Below are 20,247 nucleotides of genomic sequence, written 5' to 3' on the forward strand. Positions count from 1 at the left end.
CAGGCAAATCCTAAATCAAGCAGCTTTCTTTCATTATCTGTGATAAGCATATGCACACTTCCATATGCATAACTATGAATAACTACAAAAACCATTGAATAATCAGAAAAGGAAGTGAAAATGGTTGATTACTTCCTTTGAACTTGGGTATTTTTCTTAACAAATCTGTTATTTACAACTATACAGAATTCCAAAATAAATTTCTACTAATTAAGAAATCCACACACTCTTCTCAACAATATCTGCTATTGAGGTCCTTTTAAAAACCAAACCAAACAAAACATAACCCTAAAGACCAAAATTCTTTGTGGCATAGAGTCATATGACCATCACTAATGAGTTCAAAGTTAAGTGTTAGAGAACAAAGAAGACAGGTTTCTTTGAAAAAATTGGTACTGAGCTGTTATAAATACTAATTAATTTCAGAATAATTTTACTGAGTGCACTTCAAAATGTTCATGGAAATATGAAGTAAAAAGATTGATTTACTTTGGTACAAAACTTTGATATCTATTCAAAGTTTTTTCATATTACACATTTCCATGAAGTTTTTGAAGACCCTTTGTATAATTACTTTGACATGTTTATCCATTCTAAATTGCACATTTAAGGATTTTATTACATTATCCAAATAATAAATGGAGGCCCAAAATGTCAGAATCATCAGGTATTGGGTGGCCTTTGACACACACAAGGATAAACACTGAGGTCCCACAAAAAGCCACAAATCTCAGGAGACACTTAGAGAGCCAAGAATGGGAAAAAGCATCACACAAAGTAGTCCAGGCATTTCACAATATGTAAATATCAATTGTCCCTATTTTTCACAAAATCACAACACAATTTTAAGATTTGGCATCTATTACCATTGACTTTTTAAAGATTTTTATCTCACAAAATCTTTGCTCTATTTATGCTTATACTATGTCCACTACTATTTCTGCGTGTCCAAAATTTCAACCAATTATTTTATTCATGAAATTACTTTGTTTTATTGGATCACTAATATATGCTAAGTTTGGGGCTGGTGCTATAGCACAGTGGGTTAACACCCAGGCCTGAAGCGCCGGCATCCCATATGGGCACCGGTTCAAGACTTGGCTGCTCCACTTCCAATCCAGCTCTCTGCTGTGGCCTGGGAAAGCAGTAGAAAATGGCGCAAGTCCTTGGGCTCTTGTACCCATATGGAGACCCGGAAGAAGCTCCTGGCTCCTGGCTTTGGATCGGCGCAGCTCCGGCTACTGCAGCCATCTGGGGAATAAACCAGAAGATGGAAGATATCTCTCTCTTTGTCTCTCCATCTCTCTCTGTGTAACTCCGACTTTCAAATAAATAAATAAATCTTTAAAATATATATACATGTGTATATATGCTAAGTTCTAGAGACAGGAAGATCAGATCCTGCCCAAGAGTTTCCAGTCTTCCCTCATTCATATGTAACCAACTGGCCTTGGTGATTGCATAATCCAATTCTTTGTAATTAATATAAACTCACATGCATACACACACACGCTCACACAGGAGAGATCCTCAAAAAGTACTAGTACTAGTGGTTGAACTCTGTAATTAACACACAATTATTCTTAGGTGTTTAAATGTTAACTGAAAAGTGATCCCTGTTAAATATAAGAGTGGAAAAGAGAGGAAGGAGATGTACAATTTGGGACATGCTCAATCGGACTTGCCCCAAATGGTGGAGTTAGAAATGTGCCAGGGGATTCCAATACAATCCCATCAAGGTGGCATGTACCAATGCCATCTCACTAGTCCAAGTGATCAATTTCAGTTCACAATTGATGGCTCTGATAGGTCTAAGAGTCAAAGGGATCACACAAACAAGACAAGTGTCTGCTAATACTAACTGATAGAATCAAAAAGGGAGAGAAGGATCCAACATGGGAAGCGGGATACACAGCAGACTCATAGAATGGCAGATGTCCTAAACAATACTCTGGCCTCAGAATCAGCCCTTAAGGCATTCGGAACTGGCTGAAGAGCCCATGAGAGTAATGTAGGCATGGAAAGCCAAGATACCATGGAAAAGAAAAAAAAGAAGAAGACCTAAATGAAAGATCTCTGTGAGTGAGATCCCAGTGGAAAGAACGGGGCCATCAAAGAAGGAGGTACCTTTCTCTGAAGGGAGGAGAGAACTTCCACTTTGACTATGACCCTATCGGAATAAGATCAAAGTCAGCGAACTCTAAAGGCTTCCATAGCCCTGGCAACTCATGACTAGAGCCTAGGGAGATTACTGACGCCATGAACAGGAGTGTCAAATTGTTAAGTTAGCAACAGGAGTCACTGTGTACTTACATCCCATGTGGGATCTGTCCTTAATGTGTTGTCTAATGTGCAGTGATGCTATAACTAGTACTGAAACAGTATTTTTACACTTTGTGTTTCTGTGTGGGTACAAACTGATGAGATCTTTACTAATTATATACTGAATCGATCTTCTGTATATAAAGATAATTGGAAATGAAAAAAAAAAACCTGGTGTTAAATTGGAAATGGCATAGAAAATTCATTAATTTTTAAAAAAAAAATATTATGTAGGATCTCTGTCTTTAATGTGCTGTACACTCTTATTTAATGCTATAACTAGTACTCCAACAGTATTTTTTTGCACTTTGTGTTGCTATATGGGGGCAAACTGTTGAAATCTTTACCTAATATATACTAAACTGATCTTCTGTATATAAAGAGAATTGAAAATGAATCTTGATGTGATTGGAAGGGGAGAGGGAGCGGGAAAGGGGAGGGTTGTGGGTGGGAGGGAAGTTTTGGGAGGGGGAAGCCATTGTAACCCATAAGCTGTACTTTGGAAATTTATATTCATTAAATAAAAGTTTAATAAATGAAAAAAAAGTCTGTGGCAAATGCACATTATGAGAAAACTGTGCAAATCAAACTGATTTGTACAAAAATAAACATAAAAAATTGTACTTTTGCACAGACATTTGGAAGTACCTTTGTGCATGTGTGTGCATGTGATGGTTCTGTTATTCTTGCAGAACAGTGGATGTGACACATATTAAGAAATACCCTCCATGATGGGCATTGTGGCAGAGCAGGTAAAGCCATTGCCTGTGATGCCAGCACCACACATGGGTGCCGGTTAGTGTCCCAGCTGCTCCACTCCACCTCCCTGGTATGGTCTAGGAAAAGCATCAGAAGATGGTCCAGGTGTTTGGGCCCAGGTCACCATGTAGGAGACCCAGATGAAGCTCCTAGCTCCCAGCTTCAGCCTGGCCAAGCACTGACATTTGCAGCCATCTGGCAAGAGAACCAGAAGATGGAAGATATCTCTCTCTCTCTCTCTCTCTCTCTCTCTCTCTCTCTCTCTCTTTCTCTCTCTCTCTCCCCAACTCTGTAACTCTTTCAAAATAAATAAATAAATATTTAAAAAAGAAGAAGAACAAGAACAAGAAGAAGGAGGAGGATGAGAAGAAGAAGGAGAAAGAGAGAAAGAAGAAAGATAGGATCAGTATTGTGGCATAGTGGGTAAAACCAACTCCTGCAACTCCAGCAACCTAAATGGGTGTCGGTTCAAGTCCCAGCTGCTCCACTTCCAATCTAGCTCCCTGCTAATGGACTAGGAAAAATAGCAGAAGATGGCCCAAATGCTCAGGCCCCTGCCACCCATGTGGTAGACTCAAATGAAACACCTGGCTCCTGGCTTCAGCCTGGCACAGCCCTAGCCATTGCAGCCATCGGAGGAGTGAACTAATGGATGGAAGACCCCTCTCTGCCTCTCTCTCTCTCTCTCTCTGTAACTTTGATTTTCAAATAAATAAAGAAAATTTTTTAACAAAAAGAAAAAGAAGAAATACCCCTTCCATAAATTTCTGAAAATATGTTTTAACCATGAATATATATTTAATATCATCAAATGCTTTCTTTAAGGCGCTAATTACAAAATCATATGACTGTATTTATATTTCAAATTTCACATTTCAAATCTTATTAATAGATTTCCTAATGTTACACTATTTCATTCCTTCAATAAATTGCATTTTCTTTAGGACTGAATGTTTTAATTCCAAGTGTGTATGCTCTGTCCAGTTGGTTGCTATTGCAAGTGGCTTCTTGATGTCTAATCATCTTGGTCTGTTCTCAGTTTGGAACAAAGGTTGCAAACTCTCCCACCCAGGCATGACAGGGAGTATCTTGGTTAAACCAGCAGGTAGCCTTCAATGCCCCTCCACGGCAGTAGGGGAGAACAGCACTTGGGGAGATGTTTGGTTCCTGAAGTTTACTGAGATTTGGCATCCCGCTTTCTGCTGTTGGTAACTGCGTGACCATGGGTGGCCTGAGGGACTGAGTAAATGCAGGATACATTTTCCAGGCCTAGTAGAATTTTTCCAGCAAAGCAACACCCTTAAAACCTCACTGGGCCACTGAACACCTAGGTTCTAATCCCCAGGTCAGCTATAAAAAGCCTCTGTTGTCTTGGTCTCCAAACCTGAACTCAGATCCGTTTTATTCTACCTTGGCAATGGGTCTTCAGTCTTTTGTCAATAACACACTCCTTCAGCCCAGTGCACCTTCCCTAGGCCTCTGCCTCTGACATGGGGGAGGGAGAGGCAGGCAAGATCTTTCTAGAAGCTTCCAGAAGTAACCAACGTAGTCCACAATCCCATTTTCCTATAATCCCCTCCATCTTCATTCTCAATAGTGTCCGGTGTGACTTTCAGAGTACTGTTGGACCTCTCAGTTGCAGAGATGCCCACTTGCTCGGGAGGACGCCCAAAGATCCAGACTCCAGACCAGTTGATGCAAAAAGCACGAGGTTTTTATTGAACGTTTGCGCAAACGGGCCCCCACCTCAGGCGGTGAGGAGCCCTGAGCGGCAGCTTCACACAGGTTATATAGGTAACAAATTAGCATATTCCTAATACACATGCGTAGGATTGGTCAGTTCAGAGGGACCATTAGCATATGGGAGAACGCTGGCGAAGAATGCTGGTGGAGAGTGCTGGTGGAAAATGCAGAGGTGGCACGGGATTGGCTGGTTCGGAGGGACAATTAGCATACCGGAGAATGCTGAGGGAGAGTGCTGAGGGAGAGTGCTGAGGTGTTACAGGATTGGCCGGTCGCAGTGACATCATAAGTGCGCACCTAGAGACTCTCCGAAGGGGAGGGGCAGCTCTGCTCTGGGCGTGCCTAGAGGTTCTCTGAAGGGGATTGACTTTTCCTTCCCAGAGCCTGGTAGACTCTGGGGAACATCTAACCTCTTAAGAAGCCCCTGATATTTGCCCAGGCCTAGTTTCTTGTCCCTCCCCCCGTAAGGGTCCTTCAGTACAATGGCCAGTTAAACCAGATGTGCCTTTGGCACGTAATAGGGACTGCTGCCTGTCCAGTCCATGATGAGAGGAAGTGTGGGAAGTGGAGTAATATTCACCAGAATTTCCGCTCTGGAGTATAACAATCAGCTCCAATGTTACACAAAAAAGTAGACAAGGCATTTCCTGTGGATTCAAGAACCCAATTAGTGGTAAATCCATCACTGGCGATCATTCCAAAGCCCAGACCACTAGTACCAGTTTGTGATCACAAGTCGCCTAACAGCCTTTTTAGAAGAAATCCAAGCCCCCAATTCTTCCCATATAAAATTTTAAAGTAACATCAGTTAATAATCGTAATTCATGTAATTACATGAATGTTAAATGTTTTTAATCTGTATGATAGTTTTTGAATTGGAAAGTATTTTGGTCTGCTCAGGCTATCATACAATGAGTGTCATAGACTGGGTTGCTTAAACAAGAAGAAAGCTGTTTTCCCAAAGTCTTAGAGGTTGGAAATTCAAGATCAAGGCACAGGCAGGGTTGGTTTTTCTGCTAAGGCCTCTCTGCTCCTGGCTGTCAAATGGCAACCCTCTAACTGTCTCACAAGGCCTTTCCTCTGTGCTCGTGCACTCTTGGTATTTCTTCCTCTCTGGTAAGGACACTAGTCCCATTGGATTCACCCCATCCATGTTGACTTCATTTAACTTTAGTTATCTGCTTAAAGGTTCTATTTCCAAAGGCAATCGTCTTGTGGGATTAGGGGTCCAGATCTGGGGGGCGGGGGGACACATTCAATGCATAATAAGAAGCAATGATAAAAGGTATACAATTCCTTCCCAGGTTTTGTACCTATCTTTCTAATGAGCATGTGGCAGCCTAAGGGATGGGACCAATGTGCCCCCTCATGCATTTTGGAGTTCCTTAAGAGTCCTACTCTGTTCTGCACTGAAATATTTTTAAAATAAACTTATTACTTTGGCTGTGAGGAAAAGTGTGTTCCATGTACCCAGTATCTCCCCCACTGTGAATTCATCTTTATGAGATCATCTTTAGTCATTTTGCTTGACCAGCAGGACACGGGCATGACACAGGTAAGCCTTGATGCAGAATAAGGGAGCAAGCAGGAGGGGAAATGATCTGGGGATTGCTAGAACCTGCCCATGAGTAGTTACTTGCTTGAGGTCCTGGAGGAGTCTGTCTCAAGCAAATACAGTTGACTGTTACATAATATTGAATGCAGAACTGGTTGAACACTCAGCACAGTCAGTGCTCTCTAAAGGATGGAACTCTGAGAATACAAAATAAGAGGACTACAAAAAATTGACTGAAAAAAAACCACGGAATAAAAGTCACTTTAAAAAGACTGAACCGGCCGGCGCCGTGGCTCAACAGGCTAATCCTCCGCCTTGCGGCGCCGGCACACCGGGTTCTAGTCCCGGTCGGGGCACCAATCCTGTCCCGGTTGCCCCTCTTCCAGGCCAGCTCTCTGCTGTGGCCAGGGAGTGCAGTGGAGGATGGCCCAAGTCCTTGAGCCCTGCACCCCATGGGAGACCAGGAGAAGCACCTGGCTCCTGCCATCGGAACAGCGCGGTGCGCCGGCCGCAGCGCGCTACCGCGGCGGCCATTGGAGGGTGAACCAACGGCAAAAGGAAGACCTTTCTCTCTGTCTCTCTCTCTCACTGTCCACTCTGCCTGTCAAAGAAAAAAAAAAAAAAAAGACTGAACCACTGAATAGGGATAGTGTTTGGCATAGGGGTTAAGATGTCGCTTAGGATGCCTGCATCTCATGTCAGAGTGCCTGGGTTCAAATCCCAGCTCTCCTTCAGTTCCAGCTTCCTGCTAATGCACACCCAGGGAGGCAGCGGGTAATGATTCAAGTGTTTGGTCCCTGCTACCAATGAGGGAGATCCAGATTGAATTCTGGGATCCTGACTGCAACCTTAGCCCAGCTCTGGCTCTTGCAAACATTTGGGGAGTGAACCATCAATGAGAGCTGTCGGCGGCCACCCGACAAACTAAGCGGAGACACAGCGCTCGGTCCGTTCACCAACGTTTAATGCCTTGAAGCCCTAAAGCCAAGGTAGGGAGCTTGGCTACAAGGGACCGGAGGCTGCCTCCTTGAGAGGCTCTTCAACCACCGGCCCCGAACACAGCAAGAAACAAGTATATATACCCCCAGCCCCACAAGCTCGAAGATAGTTACACAGAATCAGTATGGCCTAACAAACAAAAGGCTACATAACATTCAAACAACCGATAACCTCAACAACATCCTGTTATGCAGTTAGAGGTCTAGAACACCTGCATGTGCCTCTGAACAACAACTCCAGGAAACAGGGTCGGGCAAAGGGCAGCCTCAGTTCGCTGCAGCTCATGTCGGGCCTGAGCGCTAGCCCCGACCGAGAGCTAGCTATCATTCTATCCTTTGCTTGCTCTAACTCTCTTGCTCTCTCTCTCTCTCTTTCCCTCCTTTCTCTCTTTTCTCCTCCTCTTTCAAATAAATTCTTAAAAAAATTTTAACAGCTGCAGTATGGTTTTATTTTTAAGACTGAAAATGATCTTATACAGCATCAATTCTCATTCAAGTATATTGTTGCCATAATTTTTATATTAGTCATCTTTCAACACAATATATCAAAACTTATGGGATAACGGCAAATGCATTCTTAAGAGGGAAGTTTATAGTGATTACTGTCTACATAAAGAAATTGGACAGGCATCAAATAAATGATCTAACAATGCAATTCATGGACTTAGAAAAATGAGAACAAAACAAACCCAAAATTAATAGGAGGAAATAAATAATTAAAATTTGAGGAGAAATAAACAAAACTGAAATTAAAAAAACAGCTACAAAAGATTAGAAAAATGAAGAGCTGGTTTTAAAAAAAAAGAAAATAAAAAGAAAATCGATACATTGGGCCAACTAACCCCCCCCCAAAAAAAAAGAGGGAGAAGACCCAATTAATAAAATCAGAGAGAAAGAAGGAAAAGCTATAATGGATACCACAGAAATAAAAAAGGAATCATCAGAAATTAGTACAAACAGCTTTATGCCAACAAATTGGAAAATCTGGAAGACATGGATAGATTACTGGACAAATTGAGTCATGAAGGCTTAGAAAGCCTTAATAGACCAATAACCAGGACAGAGATGGAATCAGTGATAAAGACCCTTCCAACAAAGGAAAACCCAGGACCAGATGGCTTCAGTGCTGAATTCCACCAAATTTTTAAAAAAGAACAAATTTCAATAATTCTCAAACTATTGAGGACAATTGAAAGGGACAGAATCTTCCCAAACTCCTTCTGTGAGGCCAGTATCACCTTAATTCCAAAACCAGAAAAAGATACAACAAAGAAATAGACCAATATCCCGGATGAGCATAGATATAAAAATCCTCAACAAAATACTAGCTAATTGAATCTAACAAAACATCAAAAAGATCATTCACCCAGACCAAGTGGGATTTATCCCTGGTATGCAGGGATAGTTTAATTTGTGCAAATCAATAAAAGTGATACATCACGTTAGCAAATTGAAGAATAAAAACATGATTATCTCCGTAAATGCAGAGAAAACATTTAATAAAATACTACATCTTTTCAAGATTAAAAAAAGTTTAAGCAACTCGGGTATAGAAGGAACATTCTTTAACACAATCAAGGCAATATATGACAAACCCATACCCAGCATCATATTGAACGTTGGAAATTTAGAAGAATTTTACTAAGATCCAGAACTACACAATTTTGCTCACTTTCACCATTACTATTCAATGCAGTTCTGGAAGTTTTAGCCAGAACCTTTAGGCAAGAAAAAGAAATCAAAGGGATTCAAATTGGAAAGGAGGAAGTTAAATTATCCCTGTTTGCAGATGACATGATTCTATATATAGGGAAACCAAAAGACTCTGTTAAGAGACTATTGGAAATCAAAAACAGAGTTTAGTAAAGTTACAGGATAAAATCAACACAGAAAAATAAATTAACTTTGTATACACAGACAATGCCATGGCTGAGAAACAACTTATAAGATCAGTACCACAATAGCTACAAAAAAATTTAAATGCCTCAGAATAAGTTTAACCAAGGAAGTGACCTATCTCTACAATGAAAATTACAAAATATTAAAGAAAGAAATAGGGGCTGGCATTGTATCATAACGGGTTAAACCACTGCCTACAATGCTGGCATCCCATATAGGTGTCAGTTCAAATCCCAGCTGCTCCTCTTCTGACCCAACTCCCTGCTGGTATGCCTGGGAAAGCAGCAGAAGATGGCCCAAGTCCTTGGGCCCCTACACCCATGTAGGAAATCTGGATAAAGCACCTAGGTCCTGGCTTTGGCCTGGACCAACCCCAGCTGTTTCAGCCATTTGGTGAGTGAACCAGCAGATAGAAGATCTCTCTCTATGTATCTCTCCCTCTCTCTTTGTAACTCAGACTTTCAAATAAATAAAAATAAATCTTTTTAAAGAAAGAAATAAATAGAAGACACAAAAAATGGAAAAATCATCCAAGTTCATGGATTGGAAGAATTAATATCTCCCATCCAAGTACTAACCAGGCCCAACCCTGCTTAGCTTCCGAGATCAGACGATATCAGGCGCATTCAGGGTGGTATGGCCGTAGACGGAATAATTATTATCATCAAAATGTCCAGACATACCCAAAGCATTTTACGTATTCAAGATACTCCCCATCAAGATACCAATGACATTCTCAGATCTAGAAAAAAAAAACAATGCTAAAATTCATATGGAAACACAAGAGACCCAGAATAGTTGAAGCCATCTTAAACAACAAAAGCAAAGCCTGAGGTATAACATTACCAGATTTCAAGACATACTACAGGCCGGCTCCACGGCTTACTTGGCTAATCCTCTGCCTGTGGCTCCAGCACCCCGGGTCCTAGTCCCAGTTGGGGTGCCAGATTCTGTCCCGGTTGCTCCTCTTCCATTCCAGCTCTCTGCTGTGGCCCGGGAAGGCAGTGGAGGATGGCCCAAGCGCTTGGGCCCTGAACCCGCATGGGAGACCAGGAAGAAGCACCTGGCTCCTGGCTTCGGATTGGCTCAGCGCACCGGCCGCAGTATGCTGGCCGTAGCTGCCATTTGGAGGGGTGAACCAATGGAAAAGAAGACCTTTCTCTTTGTCTCTCTCTTTCACTGTCTAACTCTGCCTGTCAGAATAAATAAATAAATAAATAAATATAAAAAAGACATACTTCAGGGCAGTTATAAACAAAATAGCTTGGTACTGGCATAAAAATAGACATGTAGAACAATGGAACAGTATAGACACCTCAGAAATTAATACATACATCTTCAACCAACTAATATTGACAAATGAGCTAAAGTCAATCCCTGGAAAAAGGATAGTCTCTTCAATAAATGGTGCTGGGAAAATTGGATCTACACATACAGAAGTATGAAACAAGACCCATACCTTACATCTTATACAAAAATCAATTCAAAATCTATCAAGGATCCAAATCTAGGATCTGATACCCTCAAATTACTAGAGGGAAGCACTGAGGAAATGCTGTAAGACATTGGCATAGGCAAAGACCTCTTGGAAGAGACTCCAGAAGCACAGGCAATAAAAGCAAAAATGAATAAATGGGATTACATCAAGCTAAAAAAGATCACATTACAAAGAAAGCACTCAACAAAGAGAAGAGACAACTGACAGAATGAGAGAAAATATTTGCCAACTATGCAACTGATAAAGTATTAATATCTAGAATTTATAAAGAGCTAAAGAACCTCAACAAAAACAACAAAATAATCCAGTTAAGAAATGGGAAAAGGACATGAATAGACATTTTTCAAAGGAGGAAATTCAAATGGTCAACAGACACATGAAAAAATCTCTGGAATAAACCCAGATGTCCATCAACTGAAGACTGGATAAAGAAATTATGGTATATATACACTATGGAATACTACACTGCAGTTTAAGAAAATGAAATCCTGTCATGTGCAACAAAATGGATGCAACTAGAAACCATTATACTTAGAGAAATAAGCCACTCACAAAAAGGAGAATACCATATTGTATCTCTGATCTGTAGTAACTGATAGAATACTTAAAGGTAATCTATAGGAGCAAAACTGACACCTTGAGATTCGATAATTTTGAACAGCCTTTGTCTTGCCTGTTGAGGAACAATGTTTTTCTTGTTTGTTTGCTTTAGCTCTTTTTTTCTTTTTTCTTCATACTATTTGATACACTCTCTACTTACTGTAGGGTTAATCTTATGAGTATAAAATTAACTGAAAATCGATCTTTGTAAAAAATAAGAATGGAGGCTGGCGCCGTGGCTTAACAGGCTAATCCTCCGCCTTGCGGCGCCGGCACACCGGGTTCTAGTCCAGGTTGGGGCACCGGATTCTATCCCGGTTGCCCCTCTTCCAGGCCAGCTCTCTGCTATAGCCCGGGAAGGCAGTGGAGGATGGCCCAAGTGCTTGGGCCCTGCACCCGCATGGGAGACCAGGAGAAGCACCTGGCTCCTGGCTTAGGATCAGCGAGATGCGCTGGCCGCAGCGGCCATTGGAGGGTGAACCAACGGCAAAAAGAAGACCTTTCTCTCTGTCTCTCTCTCTCTCTCACTATCCACTCTGCCTGTCCAAAAATAAATAAATAAATAAATAAGAATGGAAAATGGAGAGGGAGGAGGAAGAAGGGTGGGAGATGGGTGGGAGGAAATTGGGGGGAAGAATCACTATGTTTCCAAATTTTTATATATTAAATGCGTAAAGTTTGTATTCCTCAAATAAAATTTAAAATATGAAATTTTTAAAAGGGGAGTGGTAGGGGCCAGAATTGTGGCAAAACAAAAATGCTCAGGATCACTAGTCATCAGGGAAATGTAATTAAAAACCACAATGAGAATTCATCTCACCTCAGTTAGAATGACTACCATCCAAAAATCAACAAAGAATGAATGCTGGTGGGAATGTGGGGGGAGGTACCTGAATACACTGTTGCTATGGCTACAAACTCTTACCATAATGGAAGACAGTATGGAAATTCCTCATAAACCTGAAAATAGATCTACCATATAATCCAAACATCCCACTTCTAGGAATTTACCCACAAGAAATAAAATCAGCAAAGGAGTTATCTGTATTCCCATGTTTATTGCAGTTGAATTCACAATAGCTAAGATATGGAATCCTCCCCTATGTCCACCAGCTGATGACTGGATAAGGAAAATATGCCATGCAGTACTGTTCAGCCTTAAAAAAGGAAATCCTGTCTTTTGACACAAAATGGATGCAATCGGAAAACATTATGTTTAGTGAAATAAGCCAGTCTCAAAAGATAAGCATCATGTTTTTCCTGATTTGTGATAACTAATAGAGTACAAAAAAGTATATGAGTGAAATTGACATTTTGAGATTTATTGTTTACAGCCCTTGCCTATACTCTTGATGAACAATGATTTTTCTACTTACTACTTGTTGAATTCTTTATTTACTGGAGGGTTAATCCTGTGATTTATAAAACAAACTGAAAGTATGTCCTTGTAAAAACCAAATGAAGAAATAAGAAAGGAAGTAGGAGGGAGGGTGAGAGCATGAGCACGAGGCAGGATAGGGCCAGAAGTACCATTATACTCTTAAATCTGTATAAAATAGTAACTCCCTTGTATAAAATAGTAATTCCCTTGTATAAAATTTTTTTTAAGTAGTAATCTTTTTTTTTTAATTTTTAACTGGCAGAGTTAGACAGTGAGAGAGAGAGAGACAGATAGAAAGGTCTTCTTTTCCGTTGGTTCACTCCCCAAATGGCCGCTATGGCCGGCGCCCAGTGCCGATCCGAAGCCAGGAGCCAGGTGCTTCCTCCTGGTCTCCCATGCGGGTGCAGGGCCCAAGCACCTGGGCCATCCTCCACTGCCTTCCCCGGGCCACAGCAGAGAGCTGGACTTGGAGAGGAGCAACTGGCACTAGAACCCGGCACCCATATGGGATGCCGGAACCACAGGTGGAGGATTAACCAAGAGAGCCACAGCGCCGGCCCCCAAACTCCTCCATCTTGCAGTTGAAGGGATTTGGAATCTGAGGCAACTGGAGACTGGTTTCTTTCCAGCTTGGTGACCATGAATGGGGGATAATCTAGCTAAAGGGAAGCCAAAGAGTATAAAAGCTAATTAATATTTAGAAATATTTTTTCTAGACAAAAAGACCTCCAGAGATGGATGGCGGTGACAGTTGCACAATAGTGTGACTATTAATTAATAGTTAATGCTGCTAAACTGTGTGCTTAATAATTAAAATGGTGGCCGGCGCCGTGGCTTAACAGGCTAATCCTCTGCCTTGCGGCGCCAGCACACCGGGTTCTAGTCCCGGTCGGGGCGCCAGATTCTATCCCGGTTGCCCCTCTTCCAGGCCAGCTCTCTGCTATGGCCCGGGAAGGCAGTGAAGGATGGCCCAAGTGCTTGGGCCCTGCACCCACATGGGAGACCAGGAGATGCACCTGGCTCCTGGCTTCGGATCAGCACAATGCGCCGGCCGCAGCGGCCATTGGAGGGTGAACCAACGGCAAAAAGGAAGACCTTCCTCTCTGTCTCTGTCTCTCTCTCTCACTGTCCACTCTGCCTGTCAAAAAAAAAAAAAAAAAGAATTAAAATGGCAAGTGTTGTGTTATATATATTTGACCAAAACTTTAATAACTGTTTGACATGGGTGTAAAATGTTTGTAGTACGGAGTATGTGTTCTGTCCATGTAGGCTCTCTGCTGCCTCCTTTTCTTCACTGTGCTTCTCATTTTCCTGAAGCTTCTATAGAGTTGAGATTCAGTGAGAATCAACTTCAGTGAAAGATCAATACCTTTCTAAAATTTTACTTATTTAGAAGGTGGAGATAGACAAAGACAGAGAGGTTCCATCTTCTGGCTCACTCACCAAATGCCCTCGGTGCCTGAGGTTCGGACAGGTCCAAAGCTAGGAGCTGGGAACTCAATTCAGGTCTCCTGTGTCAGTGTCAGGGATACAATGACTAGACCCATCACTGCTGCCTCTCAGAGTCTACACTGGCAGGAAGGCAAAGTCGGAAGCTGGAAGTAGCAGTCCAACCTGGCTACTCCAATATGGGAGGTAGGCGTCTCAACTCTAGATTAAGTGCCTGCATAAAATCATTACATTTTCATTACTTACCTTTAGACATTTTTCTTCTCTCCTAAAATATGAATGAAATATTGAGAGAGACAAAATGATGAAATATACTCTAAAAGGCTGTTGACCTTGTTCCAGAGTCTAGCTCTTTAAGCCTGCTAAACAGTGATAACTTTAATAAGGAGATGTGTAGCTTATGTGTTTAAAGTAAGGGAGGGATATAAATATTTTTTAATTTATTTATTTAATTGAAAGGAAGAGTTAGAGAGAGGCAGAGAGAGAGTCTTTTATTCACTGGTTCACTCCCCAGATGGCCGCAACAGCCGGAGCTGGGCCTATCCGAAGCCAGGCATCAGGAGCTTCTTTTGGGTCTCCCATATAGGTGCAGGGGTCCAAGGACTTGGGCCATCTTCCACTGCTTTCCCAGGCCATAGCAGAGAGCTGGATCAGAAGTGGAGCATCTGGGACTCGAAACAGTGCCATATAGGATGCAGGCACTGCAGGCAGCGGCTTTTACCCTCTATGCCACAGCACTGGCCCTGGTATATAACTCTTACAAAGGCTAAAGGAACTAAATACAACTAAACACTTCTTTAGTTTCTGTCACTTCTATCAACGATATGTAAAATATTTTACATTTTATTGGGAGCTTCCACATGTTACTGGACTACCACCAGCACTCAAAAAGCAAGAGTAATATTTCTCCTTTAAAGATGAATAAACTGAGGTTCAAGTTTTCACTAGAGTTGTCATGGTGGTCTAAAGCTAAGAGCCAGAACCACACTTGGAGTCGGTACAATCCCAGGCGTCCTGGGATTCACAGATGTTGCACAGATGTTGTGATTTGTAAAGCACGAACTTTGTCCCTACAAACACAGAGATAAGCATTATTCTGCCTGCCAATGACATAGTTTTACCATTAGAAATACTAAGTAATGTCAGAAACAACAAGTTGTGATTCTACTTTAAGAAAAAACAGGGCAATGCAAAATATGTCAAGTTTCAAAGCAATGACACCCAGCAGATCTATACTTCTGCTTAAGTTCGGTTAACTAAATGCAATGTGTGCCTTTTTCTCTTAATCTTCATATTGAATTTTTAGTTGACAAATGAAAGTTTATATATTTATTGTGTATAACATGTTGTCTTGAAATCTGTGTACCTCACAGAGTGGCTAAATAAAAGTAATTAATGCATGTATTACTTCACATAATTTATAGTGTGACTTTAAAAAAGATATATTTTGTATACAATTTACAGTTGGATGTCTTAGGGGCCAGTTTATGGTGCAGTGGATTAACGCCCTGGCCCAAACCGTTGGCATTCCATATGGGCGCCGGTTTGAAACCCAGCTGCTCCACTTCCTGTCCAGCTCTCTGCTATGGCCTGGGATAGCAGTAGAGGATGGCCCAGTTCTTGGGCCCCTGCACCCACATTGGAGACCCGGAAGAAGCTCCTGGCTCCTGGCTTCTGATCGGCCCAGTTCCAGCCGTTGCGGCCAATTGGGGAGTGAACCAGCGGATGGAAGACCTTTCTCTCTCTCTCTCTCTCTCTCTGCCTCTCCTCTCTCTGTGTAACTCTGACTTTCAAGTAAAATAAATAAATCTTTAACAAAAAAATTGGATGTGTTAAAAAAATATGGCAATATTAGTAACTACATTAATAAAAATACAGTATTTTGCAAATGAGCAGGAAATTAAATGGAAAGACCACACACTGAACTCAAATATTTTTAAATTTTTGCTCCTAAAAGAGATAAATCTAGATTCACTCAGCTCATTGTCAGAAGTAGACAAATGCACAAAGAAACATGAATTTTGAACTTTACATTGGCTTGGATATAAATAACTGACACTTCCGAAAGTGATTTGCTTTAACTCACATTTAACTCTCCTGAAAGCTATAAAATGGCCAACACAGCACAAGTGTGGAGAAAAAAACTTATGCAATGTTTACATATTCTTTTGAAATTAACATGATCACAAATATAAATGTAATCAATGAATGGTTTGAGGAAGTATTAGAAAAAGGGAGCACAAAGCACTGAATAGTAGAGATTTGGAAAATTAACTCATGGAAAGACATTGGTAGGAAATCTTATAGCATCAAATACCAAGAGAAAGATCTGGAAACCTTGTAAGGAGAAAGGATAGCAATGACAAAAGTACAAAGATCATATTGTTAAGGGTCTCTCAATAGAAATCTTGGGTGTGTGATAACAATGGATTAATGTTTTGATTCTTGTGAGAAAAACAAAACTGTGGGGCAAAAATTTATACCAGTTAAATTATTATTTACATGCAACACAAAAATAAAGATATTCTCAGATGTGTAAGACCTTTCAAAGTTCACCAAACAATCACGTTCTTGAAACATTCTTGGAGGAAGAATTAAATCAGATGATAAAAATAATCCTGGAAGCAGAAGATATGGGAAGTGGGAGTTAACTAATAAACTACTACAGTTCAGTTTTGTTTAAATAAACAGCAACATTCCCCACCAACAAGTTCACTCATAATATTGAAGAACTGAACTGTAGAGGTCAAAAGCAGTGAGGCTAGAACAGACAGAGGAAGGAGACGAGATCAAGCGACTTGCTTGACTTCCAATAGCAGTGTCCTTCCCAGAAGATAATGTGACTTTAAGATCCCTGTGACTACCTAGACTGATTCTATCCAAAAGCGAGTGGCCATCCCTAGTCATCGGCTTTTCATCCCTGCAATGAGATACCTGACACAGAATAACTTTATAAATAGATTGATTTAGCTCGCAGTTTTAGAGGCCAAAAGTCCAAGAATCCTTCCTGGGCTATACCTTGACTGCCTCACCTAAGGGCAGATACCACTGATGGGTGTGAAAGCAGGAGCAAGAGATCAAACCCAGAAGCAGAGTGCTTGGGTGGAACAATCCTCTTGCAAGAGTGACCAAGGGGTCACATGAGAAATACCTTAATCCTTCAAGGGCAAGGACCTCTCTTCTTAAAGGTTCCACTATTTCCCGATACCACTCACTGAGGACCAAGCCTCCAATACATGGACTATATCCACCCTAGGACCATCTAAGTCCAAAGAATATAATAGGGGGAAAAAATAGAAATATCAACAAGCAATTTGAGGAATGGACCAGGACCAATGGTTTGGAGAGCAGGACATCTCTTTCACGTGGTATTAAGTACCTGACTCATTAAAGGGGTAGAAAGTTGAAAAAGCTTTTGGGGAGCTGAGTACTGTTCCATTAGCCTCCTCCCCAACGCCTTCTTTTCTCTTCCACTTCAGCTGAGCAGAGAGAGCCAGAAATTCTCCAGGATTCCAGGACTGAAAGCCCCTGGGAACTCCCTAGTCAGCTGAGAATGCCAATGGGGAAAATAATGAGACAATTGGCTTGGGGTAAGCCAAAGGATTTGGGCAGCTATATGAGGGCACAGCACATCGGGCATCTGTCTACAGCATGAGTCTCAGGTTTCACCTAGTGCAGACCAACATAGCGTTCTTTAATGAGGGAATTTCAAGAGTTCTAAAGAAGGAAACCAGGGTTCCACCTGACTTCAGATGGCCACCACAAACAGAAAAATAAGTGCATCTTATGGATTCCTGTTGCTTCTTCCTGCCCAAAATTCTGATTTTCCTTGGCAAGCTACCTGTCCCAACCATAGTCTTTGTGGTTCAGGTAGGACTGCCACTCTTGTCCTAATTTTAATTGACCCAGCTTGTCCTCTCTGTATGCTGTGTCCATCCTATTCACATTGATTTTTTTTCTTTCTATATTTTTAAAATTGATGTAAGGTGAACAAATTTCATGTGCTTCATATATACAGATATAAGAGCATAATGATCCTTCCTACCCTACCCTCCCTCCCATGCTCCCACCCTCCTTCCTCCTCCCTTTCTTATTTTTCTTGTACAATAACATACTTCCAGTTTATTTTATAATCACAAGCTTAACCCTCCACTAAATAAAGAATTCAACAAGCAGTAAGTAGAAAAACCACTGTTCCTCAAGAGTATAGACAAGGGCTGTAAACAATAATCGAATCTCCAAATGCCGATTTTGTTCATATAATTTACATTTTTGTACTCTGTACATTAGTTACCACAAACCAGGGAAAACGTAGGATATTTGTCTTTTGGGCACTGGCTCACCACACAGTGACTTTTTTAAAGGATCCTTTAAAGGCACTTAATTCTGCATCTCTTGGTATGAGAAATTTTGGAGAATAGGAAACTCTATTTCTGATGGAACTATTAAGCATATGGAAAATGTAAACATCAGTTGCTGGCAGCCACCTGATATCCAAAATACCCACAGAAAATTCGAACTTGTAGTCCTAAAAACCCTACACAGGGGCATGACTTGACCCAGAAGCTACTCCAGGAAGTGGGGATACCAAGCCCTTCATTCTGAGTAGCACAAGAGAAAACACTCAGGTGCAAAAGAGAAAACAGTCCACACTGCTTCACCGAATTCCTATCGTCTGTTAAAACCTCCTTTCTGCTTGCACTCTACCTCTCAGGCACTGCACCAAGAGCCCTGGAAAATAAAATTTATTCACACTGCATAACAACCTACAAGGGTTTCTCTTAGTATTTCCATTTTACAAGTGACACTAATAGGGTTTGTGAATTTCAGTCACCTGCCCGATGTCGTATGGGCAGAAAGTGGAGTCAGGCTTTGAGTCGACTCTGATTCAGATCACAATCTTCCAACCACTAGAACCCAAAGACACATTTCTACCCTCACAGAACCATCTGAGAAGGTAGCTTTTCATTCTCAGATGGCAAATTAAGAGTTTATTGCGTCCCACCCCTCTCCAAAATCCTGAATCATAAAATCGGGAAAACATCTGGGATGTTGTTGGAAAATAAAAGGGGAAAACAACAACGAATTAGAAACAATTCCTGGAGAACAAAAAGCAGATGGCATCAAATTAACTGAAATGCTCCCAGTAGACCAGACTGTAGCACTGCACACAGGGCCCTTCATGCCCGAAGAATTAAGGAATCATGTGTCTTATTAAAACCTTAGGTGCCTCCCTCCAAGCAAAGCATAAGGACTAGAAACAAAAGTTAGGGCTGGAAAATCGAAGTTTTCTTGGATTGGATTAATGGTCCAATGTTGTGTCCAGTATTTCCCACAAAGCAAAATGGAGAGAAGGGAAGAAAAGTTGATGAAAAACTTAGAGTGACCTGGTGCCAGAGCTGGGGGATGATGCTGAAACCAGAAGCAAACCAGAAGCAAATTTTTTAAATTACGTAATGGGCTGAGCTGTCTACTAAATAGACCTTCCACCTGATACCAAGCAGAGCATGACAAGAGCCCTGGAAGCAAAATGATGATGTGTAGGAGCCCAGAAGAGATCTATAAAGGGTTGTTTCCTATTAAACTGAGCCTTTACAATGGGAGAAAGAACACATTCAATACAGTGGCGTTGTATGGTCCAAGAATCCCTGGAATCAGCCACCCCATGGAGGAAGACCCCTTACCCAAAATGTATTACAGATGCAGAAGCAAACTTCCATGAAAATGGCCAATGAAACACACTGAAATCTTCTCTTTCCTTCACACACAAACACATACACATACACACGCGCGCGCCAAAAATTTACGAATATCTTGCTGAACTAAGTTACATGCAGGCCACTAGTAAAACTAAAGACAGCTGTTTGAAGAATTACCAGTGAAGAAGCCAGACAAGTGAGGGTTAGGTAACAAGTGGTAGGTGAGAAAAATTAAGATAACAAGGAGTGACCACACTTGAGAAATTGGCTTGTGAAAAGAAGATAAAAAAAAAAAAATTGTGGAATGATAGCTTGAGACCAAGTTGATTCAAAGAATGACATTT

Source organism: Lepus europaeus, chromosome 18 (assembly GCF_033115175.1).
Source record: "Lepus europaeus isolate LE1 chromosome 18, mLepTim1.pri, whole genome shotgun sequence".
In the NCBI taxonomy this organism is placed as follows: domain Eukaryota; kingdom Metazoa; phylum Chordata; class Mammalia; order Lagomorpha; family Leporidae; genus Lepus; species Lepus europaeus.